We start from the raw sequence: 12,149 nt of genomic DNA, 5'->3' as shown, positions 1-12,149 counted from the left end.
GGCATGCAGCAGCTTGATGTGGGATCTCAGTTCCCAGACCAGGGACTGAACTTCTGGCCACAGCAATGAAAGAGCCAAGTCATAACCACTAGGCCACCAGGTAACTCCCCCCACTCTCTTCTTAACCTATGTTGAGACTGTCTCTCCCTTCCTATCTAAGCAGAGACCCTCAGAGATCAAGAAAGGCCCAGATCACTTTCAAGTTTGAGAAGCCCATCACATTTAAAAATAAAGAAATGTCAAAACTGGGTCATAAACATGGTGGTATATTTAAGCCTTTGCATTGAATAATTTTATTTTTTTGTTTTTATTTTTTCTTTTTATGGCCACACCTGTGGCACATGGACATTCCCTGGCTGGGGGGTTGAATCAGAGCTGCAGCTACAGGCCTACATGACAGCCACGACAATACCAGATCCAAGGCACATCTGTGATCTACGCCACCACTTGTGGAAACACAGATTCTTAAGCCACTGATCAAGGCCAGGGGTCAAACCTGCAACCTCATGGATACTAGTTAGGTTTTTAACATGCTGAGCCAAAATGGGAACTCCTGAATAATTTTAAATGCATGATAAACATCTTTTTTTTTTTTTTTTTTGGTCACACCTACAGCATGTGGAAAGTTCTGGGGCCAGGGATCAAACCCATGCCACACCAGTGATAATGCTAGATCCTTAAGCCACTGAACCTCCAGGGAACTCCAAACATCTTCTTTTAAGATTCCCCCTTTTTCTCTCTATAGTCAGTATATATAGTATCATTTGAAGAAAATATTAAAGTCCAATCCCTTCATAAATATAAGGCCAGGTATTGGGGGTAAGGGAAAGGCCCTCAAACACTCTCTGCTTTCCCATATTTGGAACCTAACCTCAGATCAGTAAAAGTCACTGCTGATGCCCCAAAAATTCTGTCTTCACTAGGTTTTCAAGCATTTAAATTGTTAACCTGAGGAATGAGCTCTAATGAAACTCCAGGTATTAGCAACTGACAGTGCAGTCTTTTTACTATTCTTCAAATAAGAAGTGCTGCCTCCATAAATGATTCATTCCATCCTCTTGTCTTTTTGTGTATATACATATGATTTTATCAAATAATAATAATTATATGTGTGAAAACTTCAAAAGATTCAGGGAGATGTATGAAAATAAAGAATTCTTTTATATACTTGGGCACAAACTTTACTTTAAAATAGCAAAAAGCAGATTCATTCTGGGGCATCCCAGTACCAGCCAATATGCTTTGTTCCTGGCACTGCCGAAATTTTGAGAAAGGTCAAGGGGCCTAAGCCATTAGTCATCCAGAAACCTGAGTGAAGGCCACGAGCAGTTACAATTTTTAGGAGGGAGTCTGAACACTGAGTACAATGACCAGCTTTAATCTGGTTCAAGCAGCAAGTGCACAGCACAGACTCCCCATGTGTACACTGTGTGATAACACCAAAACATGCTGTTCCAACCCCATGCTCCTAGATTTAAAGATATTACAGGCCTCAGCCACAAACTATTCCTTTCCTCAACCTAACTCAGTGACACTGCAGGACACTGAAGGTGTCTACCCAAAACTAAAATTAAAAACCACAATGAGTCATACCAAAGACATTCAAAACCCTTCAAGGTCCAAACTTTTTTGCTAGAACATGTACATTGAGATAACAAAGCTAAAAAACACACACAAAAACACCAAAGCCTGGCTAAATTCTTTTATTTCAGATGAAATCAGGAGGGTGTGCAGCCAGTTTCGACTTCCCTGCAAACAAAACAGGATTCTGCCAGGGCCCAGAGATAACTGCAGGGGAAGTAGCACATTGGCGATGGGAGGTTTCCAAGTGTCACTGCTGCCCAAGCTATACCCTCCTAAAGTCTTAGGGAGAGCTTACTTGAAAGGTAGAGTATGAGTCACAACTTCTGAAACCAGAATGCCTAGTCCTAGTCTTTCTCCTCTCTTCTTTCACCTCCTGTTCAAATATAGCATCTGTGAAGGAAGAGGAGATTCTAAGCCTAAGAGGTTCAGTCAAAAACTCTGCTCCTATAGGTCCATCAGCTCCTCTGGTCCTTCCTCTGTTTCATGCTAGGATTATGGAAGAACATATAAGATAAACATATAAGCAAGCGTGTCTTACAGACATTAGTAGTTTTCAAATGTATGTCGATACTGCTGTGATAAATAAAATAAAAATTTCTCTTAAGACATAACAAAATCAGAGAGAGACAAATATCATATGAGATCACTAATATGTGGAGTCTAATTTAAAAACAACACCAAAGAACTTATTCACAAAACAGAAAAAAACTCAAAGATTTCAAAACCAAACTTATGGTTACCAAAGGGGAAATTCCAGGAGGAAGGATTGGCATACACACATTCCACATACAAAACTGGTTGGTAACAAGGATCTACTACATAGCTCAGGGAAATCTATTCAGTACTCTGTGATAGCATATATGAGGAAAGAATCTGAAAAAGAATGGATATATACATGTATATGTATGACTGAATCACTTTGCTGTACACCTAAAACTAACACAACACTAAGTCACCTATATTTCACTAAAATTTATTTAAAAGAATTACAAATTCATCTTAACTTTTATTCTTATGCATTCTTTTTTTTTTCTTTTTAAAGGGCTGAACCCACAGCATGTAGAAGTTCCCAGGCTAGGGGTTGAATCAGAGCTACAGCTGCCAGCCTGTGCCACAGACACAGCAACATCAGATCCAAGCCGAGTCTGCAACCTACACCACAGCTCAGGGCAATGCCGGATCCTTAACCCGCTGAGCAAGGCCAGGGATCAAACACACATCCTCATGGTTCCTGGTTGGGTTTGTTAACCACTGAGCCACAAAGGGAAGGAACTCCTCCTTATGAATTCTCAATCAACTAAGAATAAAGAATCTCATTATTATTATTTGAAAGTCCTTATTCTAAAAAAAGTTGACAATCGCTGTTCTACAGTAGAATGTAATGAATGAGTTATATGCATCTAAACACAAAGTGTAATAGACACAATATGAGAATGTTTTTACTTTTGAAGAAAACTGACAAAAACTAAGATGTGCTTTAAAAAAAAGGAACACAATCTGGAGATAAAAATCAACAGTAGGTTTAACATCAACCAACAGTCATTCTAAATAAGGAATAATAACAAAATAATTAACAGAATTAGGACCCAAGCGAACCATAAGCTTGTAACCATTTAATAATAATGCTTTAAAATATACACAGCCAAAATTGACAATTATGAGGAAAACTGACAAATATACATTTATTATAGATAAACAGACCTCAGTCATAAACTGATAGTTGAAACCAAACAGTAAGACTATAACAAGTTTGATCAATAATACTTATATGTTGACCTCATTGAGAAAAGCAGAGCCCTATACCCCAAAAAAGATATTGTTTTGGCCACGCCCTCAGCATGCAAATTCCAGGGCCAGGGATTGAACCAGTGCCACAGCAGTGACAAAGCCAGATCCTTTACCACTGAGCCACTAGAAAACTCCAAGAAGAGATTCTTACAAGGAAGAGTAAGAAAGAGAAACTATAGAATTTGAACCTTGTCTCTGCCATTTGTGTACTGGGTAACTTTCAGCAAGTTACTATGAGCTTCTCTGAGTCTCAGCTTCCTCATCTGCAAGATGAGGTAGATTAAACAACACAACTTAACATACCCAGCCCCTAAAAGGTACCCAAGTGATGTTTATAAGGTTATTTTGCTTCTACTAAGGAAAAAACAAAGATTTTAAATAGTACTAGGGGGAAAAAAACTTCAACCTTAAGAAACTCTTAATGTGGTATCAGACCTATATAGGAATAGTCAAGGTAATAATTAAGAAAATACTTGTTTGTGTCTAATTACTTTTAGTGTTTTTGTTTGCATTTACAGAGTAGGGTTGGAGCAACCAATGGCCTCAATTCATCTGTAAAATAAAGTAGTTGGATTAAATAATCTCTATGATTCCTTTTAGTTTTAAAATACTATGACTTCAGTTCTCCTTGTGGCTCAGTGGGATAAGAACCCAACATAGTGTCCATGAGAATACAGGTTTGATCCCTGGCCTCACTCAGTGGGTTAGGGATCTGCATTGCTGCAAACTGCAGCTTAGATCCAGTGTTGCTTTGGCTCTGGCGTAGACCTGCAGCTGCAGTTCCGACTGGAACCCTAGCCCGGGAGCTTCCATATGCCACAGGGGCAGCCATAAGAAGAATAAATAAATAAATAAAATATGACCTTAACTTCTTCATAGCTTAAGAGTTGTAAGAAACTGCAATGCATGACAAATCACATCTAAAAATTTTTTTATTTGGAAATACTTAGGAAAACTAAGTTGTTATCCTCTAAGAGTGGTATAAAGTTACTAGTGTCTGGAAAGAGAAGGGTAGACTACATGACTTCTTGGAAGTCAGACTATGAAAAGAACATGAACTTGGAGGCCACAAGACTGTCAATAGGAAACATGTTCTGCCACTTACACACTGGACACACTTAGGTTCATTAAAGTTTTTCGAACCTCAGTTTTCTTATCTGTAAAATGAATGTTAATACCTTCATTGGTTGGTGTTCTCAGAATTACAAGAGAAAATAAAAATATGTATTATATATATAAGTATATATTATATATATAAATATATAAGTATTATATATAATATATTACTTCATCCAATAATACGTACTGAATAAATGTGAATTTCCTTGGCCCCTTGAGCTTTTTTCAATCATGTGATTGTGATTACTCTACTGAAAGTAGAAACCAAAGCATTACATGTTTAAGGTATTATTGGTTTACTTCTTTTTTTTCTTCTTCTTTTTTTAGGGCCACAGCTGTGGCATATGGAAGTTCCCAGGCCAGGAGTCGAATCAGAGCTACAGCTGTTGGCCTACACCACAGCCACAGCAATGCAGGATCGGAGCCCCATCTGCAACCTACACCACAGCTCACGGCAACGCCGAATCCTTAACCCACTGAGAGAGGCCAGGGATCAAACCTGCATCCTCATGGATCCTAGTCAGGTTTGTTACCACTGAGCCACAACGAGAACTTCCTGTTTACTTCTCAATCCTGAAGTGTATGCAAAGTAAAACAAGGGTTAAATCCCTGCCAAGTTGTTTAGAACTCTTCCTCAAGTTAATAAAATACCCAGAGTTCATTATTGAAGACTCAAAATTTAAATCATTTTTGTTTGAGAAAGTCTGTAAAAAACAGTAGTACTCAACTATGTTTAATGTGGCAAGTTCAAAGGTGAATTATTTAAAGTTTGAGTGCTTGCTCTAGGTCAAAAATGCAACAAGTCAGCTGGCAAATGTGGATGATTATCTCAGAGTTACTTGGTCATCTATGTTTAGGAAAAAAAAAATCTTTTAAAGTAGCAATGGAGCAGTTCCCATTGTGGCTCAGTGGTTAACAAATCTGGCTAGCACTGGTGAGGACTCAGGCTCAATCCCTGGCCTTGCTCAGTGGGTTAAGGATCTAGCATTGCCGTGAGCTGTGGTGTAGGTCGCAGACACGGCTCGGATCCTGCATTGCTGTGGCTGTGGCATAGGCTGGCAGCTACAGCTCTGAATGGACCACTAGACTGTAAACTTCCATATGCTACAGGTGCAGCTCTAAAAAGCAAAAAAATAAAATAAAGTAGCAATGGAAAGGATCACAAAAAGCTAAGTTAAAAAATAAAACAAAATATTAGAATCACACATTAGCCCCGGATAAGCAAAGTGCATTGAGCGGTATGCTGAAAGAATTAATATTTTATAAGGACATTTCTGTTTATTTATTTGGCCGCACCCATGGCATGCGGAAGTTCCTGGGCCAGGGATTGAACTCATGCCACAGCAGTGACCTTGAGCCACTGCAGTGACAACACCAGATCCTTAACCTGCTATGCCACAAGGGAACTTCCCCCAAAGAATTAATACTTTAAAAAGATATTCTAGGTACTTTCACCACTAAGAGGGTTTGAAAATACAAATTTCTGAGTGTTCAAGATCAAAAGCAAAGAAAAAAGCCAAATATGAGGGCTTGTGATCTAAAAATATGATACTACTACTTTAGGTCAAAAGAGACCTAAATTAAGTATAAGCATGTTTATTAAACCCTTTTCAAATTTCTACTTTGCACATGAACATCAGTCAAGGTAAAAATCATACAAATACAGGCCATAATTTAAGAAGGCAATTTCCTAGGAAATACGATCAATAGCAATCATGCAGATTGTCAGTACTACATATACCCTTTCACAAGGTATTTTAGGAACATTCGTTTATTCGATAGTCTTAGACATTACAATATACTTCAAAAAGAGCCACAACTGGTCAATCAATCCAAATTTTGATGATTCCCAGCAGCCTGTTCAGAGAAGCACTGAGACAGGGGCAACATTTCACAGTTCTACATGCAACTGTCATTTGCCTGCCAACAAACAAAGCATTATGACCTTTTAAGGAGTTCATACCACAAGACCACCTCACAAGTCACAGCTTTTAATACGTTCAAGTACTGAGCACCCCTGGATAAGGGCCAAGAACTGCCTTCCTTATCCATTTTGGCTCCATTGCAGAAATAAGAATGAAATTCCACTGTATAATGCAATAGCAATTTTTCTGAGGCAAATAAAAGTTCGCCATAAACGTTTTTTACCTATAAGAAATCAATTTGAAGCAAATCCTTGCTGACAGAAAATGAATCTGGTCGGTTTGACATAGAGCTTTCTCTTCTTCACTAGCACCTATTATTCATCCTGTATTTGGTTATGAATCTTCCTGAAAAATCACTTTCATCTTGTCATTCTACTTATTGCTCAAGAACTGCCAAGCTTCTCTGCCACCCAATCCCAAACTCCTCTACCTGGCTTCCATCACCTGGCCCAACCTACTACCTAGGCTCAGTTCCAACCACTCCCACCATGATGGTTCCTCTCCTCATAGCGGCCAAGGCTGACTCATGCTATTCATTCTACCTTTCTCCCCACACGTGTCCCCACTTCAGGACTTACTTTTCCCCTACATCTGTTCTTCCAAGTCCCACTCCCTACATGAAGCCTCTTTCTACTATTCCTACCTATAATGAGAGCACTCCTCAGAATTTCTGTTATAGTTAATAAGTCAGTCTGTCTTACAGCTCTTTAATTTGGAACTTCTTAAAGCATTGTTTAAAAAAACCTCTCTGCAGCAGCAGTCCTCCACTTCAGTTCCTCCTTGATACAAAGAAGAACAGAACTCTCATATAGGACATACCCCTGTAGGCATACCTGGGATTATGCACAATTTCCAGCCACAATAACTATAATTCCACTAATTTCACCCCCCTTAAAGAAAGCGTAATAAAAATCCAATGAATATATTATACTTGAACAAAAGTTAAAAGGAAGAAAACAAAACCTAGTGAGTGAGAATGAGAGGGATGTTATTATACATGTAATCTTGAATATGTTCAATTTGCTTTTTAAAAAAAAGGTAAAGCATTTGCAAACTTTGGCACTTTATTACTATAAATAAAAAACTTGTAATACATCTTACAAGTGATCATTCATAATAAGAGTAAAAAGAGTTTCCACGTGGCTTAGTGGGTTAAGGATCTAACGTTGTCACTGCAGTGGCTCAGGACGCTACCATGGTGGACGCTGATCCCTGCTCCAGTAACTTCTGCATGTTCGGATGCAGCCAAAAAAAAAAAAAAAAAAAAAAAAAAGAATCATAGAAATTGATATTCTATGCGGTACTTAGCACGCTAGACATATAAAAAGCAATCAATAAATATTCAATTAACCAATTAGTGTGTCTAGCCCATTAATCAATCAATTGCACATTAATGTTCCTGCTGCCTGGATGATCACACAAAATGAAAACCTGTAGTATAGTAGTTAAATGCCCTGCTGACAGCCTCTAAAGCAACAAATGACTATTTTTTTTTTGGCCACCCCATGGTGTTCAAAAGTTCTAGGACCAGGGATCAAACCCGTGACACAGCAGCGAGGCAAGCGACAGCAGTGACAATACCAGATCCTAAGCCTTCTGAGCCACAAGGGAACTCCGACAATCGATTTCTTATAGGATGAGCCTAATATTTTAACAGTCCAGCATGACATGGCACTCTTGAAGTCCATGAAGATCCCAGCAGTTTCTATGGCAATCATCATGCAACCCTATACCTCTTGTGCAACAGTGTGGCTATTAATGCAATCTTGGGTAAAATTAGTAAATTGTAAACTCTATCTGCCAGTGCACTCAGGGATCAGATAACTTTTGCTCCACCGAAGAGCAAGCCTTCCTGTGACAATGCAAATCTTGCTCTATATTAAGATGGTCCTCACTTTTATAATAAGGAATTGTCCCAGCATTGGAAGTCCTTCATTGACAGTTACAACCCAAATATATAATCTTTAACTGAAATTAAACCATTCTTCCACATTCCAATATGCCCTTAATTGCCAGTCACACGGATAGAGTATGATTTGATTTTTTTTTTTTTTTTTTTTTGCTTTTTAGGGCCACACCCATGGCATGTGGAGGTTCCCAGGCTAGGGGTTAAATCGAAGCTACAGCTACCGGCCAATGCCACAGCCACAGTAACGTGTGATCCAAGCCGCATCTGCCACCTACACCATAGCTCACGGCAACACTGGATCCTTAACCCACTGAGCGAGGCTAGGGATCAAACCTGCAACCTCATGGTTCCTAGTTGGATTTGTTTTTGCTGTGCCACGACAGGAACGCAAGACTATGATTTGATTTTGAGACCACCAAAATCCTGAAAATGTCAAAAATTCTGAAAACTCTCCCTGAAAACTCTCTTAACTATAAATCTACATCAGATTGCTTAGGTATAAATCTATCTATAGACCAAGAGTCTTCTGTTTTCTCTGCCCTGATATTCTAACAGATTGATCTAAGAATAAATTTTTAAACTTAACTTTAGTGTTGCCAAAGCAGACACTATTTAGAAAGCCTTGTGAAAGTGAAGACAGAGGAAGGAAGCTTCAGTCTATCATGCCCTGGAAACTTCCAAACATCAACCAAACAGCCCAAAAGAATGTCCTAGTCAACAGTTCCAAGGATGTCATTAATTGCTTCCATCTGGTTCCCTCTCTGTCCCCTCCCCATCATAGTCAAGGCATCCACTAAAGTTATTTTTTGCTTTATTTTGCATTCTACAGCATAAAGAGCCCTCATGTTTTAAACTACAGAATATTTATTTGTCCCCCAAGTTTGTCTGACAATCACAGCCATATTGCTTTTATACTGTAGGCAATTTTCAGGTAACATTTCAGAGTGTGGCATATTAAATTATCTACTTTTTTAAACACTGCATAGTAAATATTTCCGTTGGTAAAAACGCAATATATTTCCCTGACTCCTCAAGGAGACTAGGGGTTTTCCCCCTTAGTAAGATAAAGGTTAAAACCTCTGAATGATTTCATCCATTGATGACCCTTACCTAAATCAAGGGTTATATTAAAAGTTGTGCAATGATGACTTTCTGATTCTGTCATTTATTCCACATTTATTGTTCCCCTCATCAACTATGGCTGTGAAATAAAGTCTACACAGGAGAGGGAGGATAGATACAATTCTTCCTTGTGATGAGAATTTTTTTTTTTTTTTTTTTTTTGTCTTTTTAGCTATTTCTTGGGCCGCTCCTGCGGCATATGGAGGTTCCCAGGCTAGGGGTCGAATCGGAGCTGCAGCCACTGGCCTACACCAGAGCCACAGCAACTTGGGATCTGGGCCGCATCTGCAACCTATACCACAGCTCACGGCAACGCCGGATCGTTAACCCACTGAGCAAGGGCAGGGACCGAACCCACAACCTCATGGTTCCTAGTCGGATTCGTTAACCACTGCGCCACCACGGGAACTCCGTGATGAGAATTTTTAAGATTTTCTCTCTTAGCAACTTTCAAATATACAATACAGTACTGTTAACTATAGTCACTGATGCTGTATTTATAAAAATATTATAAAAACATTTTTATTTTCAACTGTAAGTTTGTACTTTTTGACCCTCTTCCCCCATTCTGCACATCCCTCCCACCTCCCTGCCTTTGGCAACCACCAATCTTTTCTCTGTCTCTAAGAATTCAGTTTAATTCTCCAGATATAAATCATACAGTATTTGTCTTTCTCTGACTTATTTCACTTAGCATAATGTCCTCAAGATCCATCCATGTGGTCACAAATGGCAGGATTTCCTTCTTTTCTATGGCTGAATAATAGATTATACACCACACACACATGTACACGCGCGCGCACACACACACATATATATATCTCACATCTTCTTCAGTTCACCCACTGATGGACACTTAGGTTGTTTCCATGTCTTGGCTATTATAAATACTGTTGCAAGGAACACAGGCTGCAGGTATTTTTTTCAAAATAAATTGATATTGTTTAAGATAAATACCCAGAAGTAGAATTGCTGGATCATGTGGTAACTCCAGTTTTTAATTTTTTGAGGGACCTCTAGAAAGATAGGATACATGCTTAATTATTTTATTTAAATTTCCCATTACCAGAGGAAGAGATTGCTGTCCAGGTTATCACCAAAGGTGATCGATGAAGTGTTTTGTTTTGCTTTAAAATTACCCACCTTTTTGAAAATATTATCACAACTAGGGCACTCCTTAATTTTTCTAAGCCCCAAGGAAGCCTGTGAGAGAGCACAGAGCCTACTTCAAGAGTATATCTCTGGGAACAAGCAGAAAAAAGTTTCCTGAAGAAATTCACTTACCAATCAAATGATATTCAGAGACTTGAATGTGAAGGGTTGAAAGGAACTTTTTATGGGGTCATCTAGTCCAGCTTCCCCCTGATGGTGAAAGTCCCTCAACTCTATCTCATTGTGCTCTGAGCCACCCAGGGGAGTGAGGGGCAAATGGGTACAAGTTAGAGCTGTGTTAATAATGTACAATAAATGCAAGTTTAATTATAACATGTTTAACTGACAGCATGGGACTCTTAATATTACCATGCTGATGAAATGGCACATAAACAAAGTGGCTACATACTAGTTAGAGCTGGAAGAAACACCAGAGGCCACCAAGTCCATGAAAGGCAGTTTAAAAAGCTACTGCCGGAGTTCCCGTCGTGGCACAGTGGTTAACGAATCCGACTAGGAACCATGAGGTTGCGGGTTCGATCCCTGCCCTTGCTCAGTGGGTTAACGATCCGGCGTTGCTGTGAGCTGTGGTGTAGGTTGCAGGCGCGGCTTGGATCCAGTGTTGCTGTGGCTCTGGCGTAGGCCGGTGGCTACAGCTCCAATTCAACCCCTAGCCTGGGAACCTCCATATGCCGTGGGAGCGGCCCAAGAAATAGCAACAACAACAAAAGACAAAAAGACAAAAAAAAAAAAAAACAAAACAAACAAAAAAAAGATACTGCCATAAAACAGACTCTACAAAACCAGATGCTTCTGGTACCTTACTTCCTGACACATGAACATTTTGCAGAATTAACAGAAACATACTTCTGTAGAAGCACCCACTCAAGTAAGTTAGAAATAAGAAGACATCATTATGGGTGAAATTTTGCATCTGCTCAATGAAAATAATAGAACAGAAGGAGGATAAAAATAAAGGAACACTTCTCACTTTATTTTAAATCGTGATATATAACATACATACAGAAAATTGCAAAAAACATATGTATAATATAATGAATAATTATAAAACAACCACTCATGTACCTCAACAGTTAAATAAAGAAATAGAACATTACAAAGTTCCCGTCATGGCTCAGTGGTTAATAAACCTGACTAGTGTCCATGAGGATTCAGGTTCGATCCCTGGCCTTGCTCAGTGGGTTAAGGATCTGGCATTGCCGTGAGCTGTGGTATAGGCTACAGACACAGCTCAGATCCCACGTTGCTGTGGCTGTTGTGTAGGCCAGCAGCTATAGCTCTGATTCAACCCCTTGCCTGGGAACCTCCATATGCCAAGGATGCAGCCCTAAAAAGACAAAAGACAAAAAAAATAGAAAGAAAGAAACACAACATTAGGAGCTCCTCCATACCTCTCCCTGGATATAGCCCTTTTCCTTCCTTCCAAAAACACCACTATCCAGACTTTTGTGTTCATTTTTTCTTTATTCATTTTATCTTTTTCTTATATATAAGCATCCCTAAACAGCATAGTTTATTATTACATGTTT

At 39.1% G+C, this 12,149-nt stretch overlaps 1 protein-coding gene across 5 annotated transcripts in view; it reads right to left on the bottom strand.

Annotated features, from left to right (window-relative positions):
* The window catches only part of VCL (vinculin), a 115,233-nt gene that overhangs the window by 63,309 nt on the left and 39,775 nt on the right, over positions 1-12,149 (bottom strand).

Source organism: Sus scrofa, chromosome 14 (genome assembly GCF_054392235.1).
Source record: "Sus scrofa isolate SSC_HxYL_T2T_F1_AM1 chromosome 14, Sscrofa_HxYL_maternal_Yorkshire_Landrace_v2.0, whole genome shotgun sequence".
In the NCBI taxonomy this organism is placed as follows: Eukaryota; Metazoa; Chordata; class Mammalia; order Artiodactyla; family Suidae; genus Sus; species Sus scrofa.
This window is presented reverse-complemented; position numbering and strand designations above follow the sequence as displayed.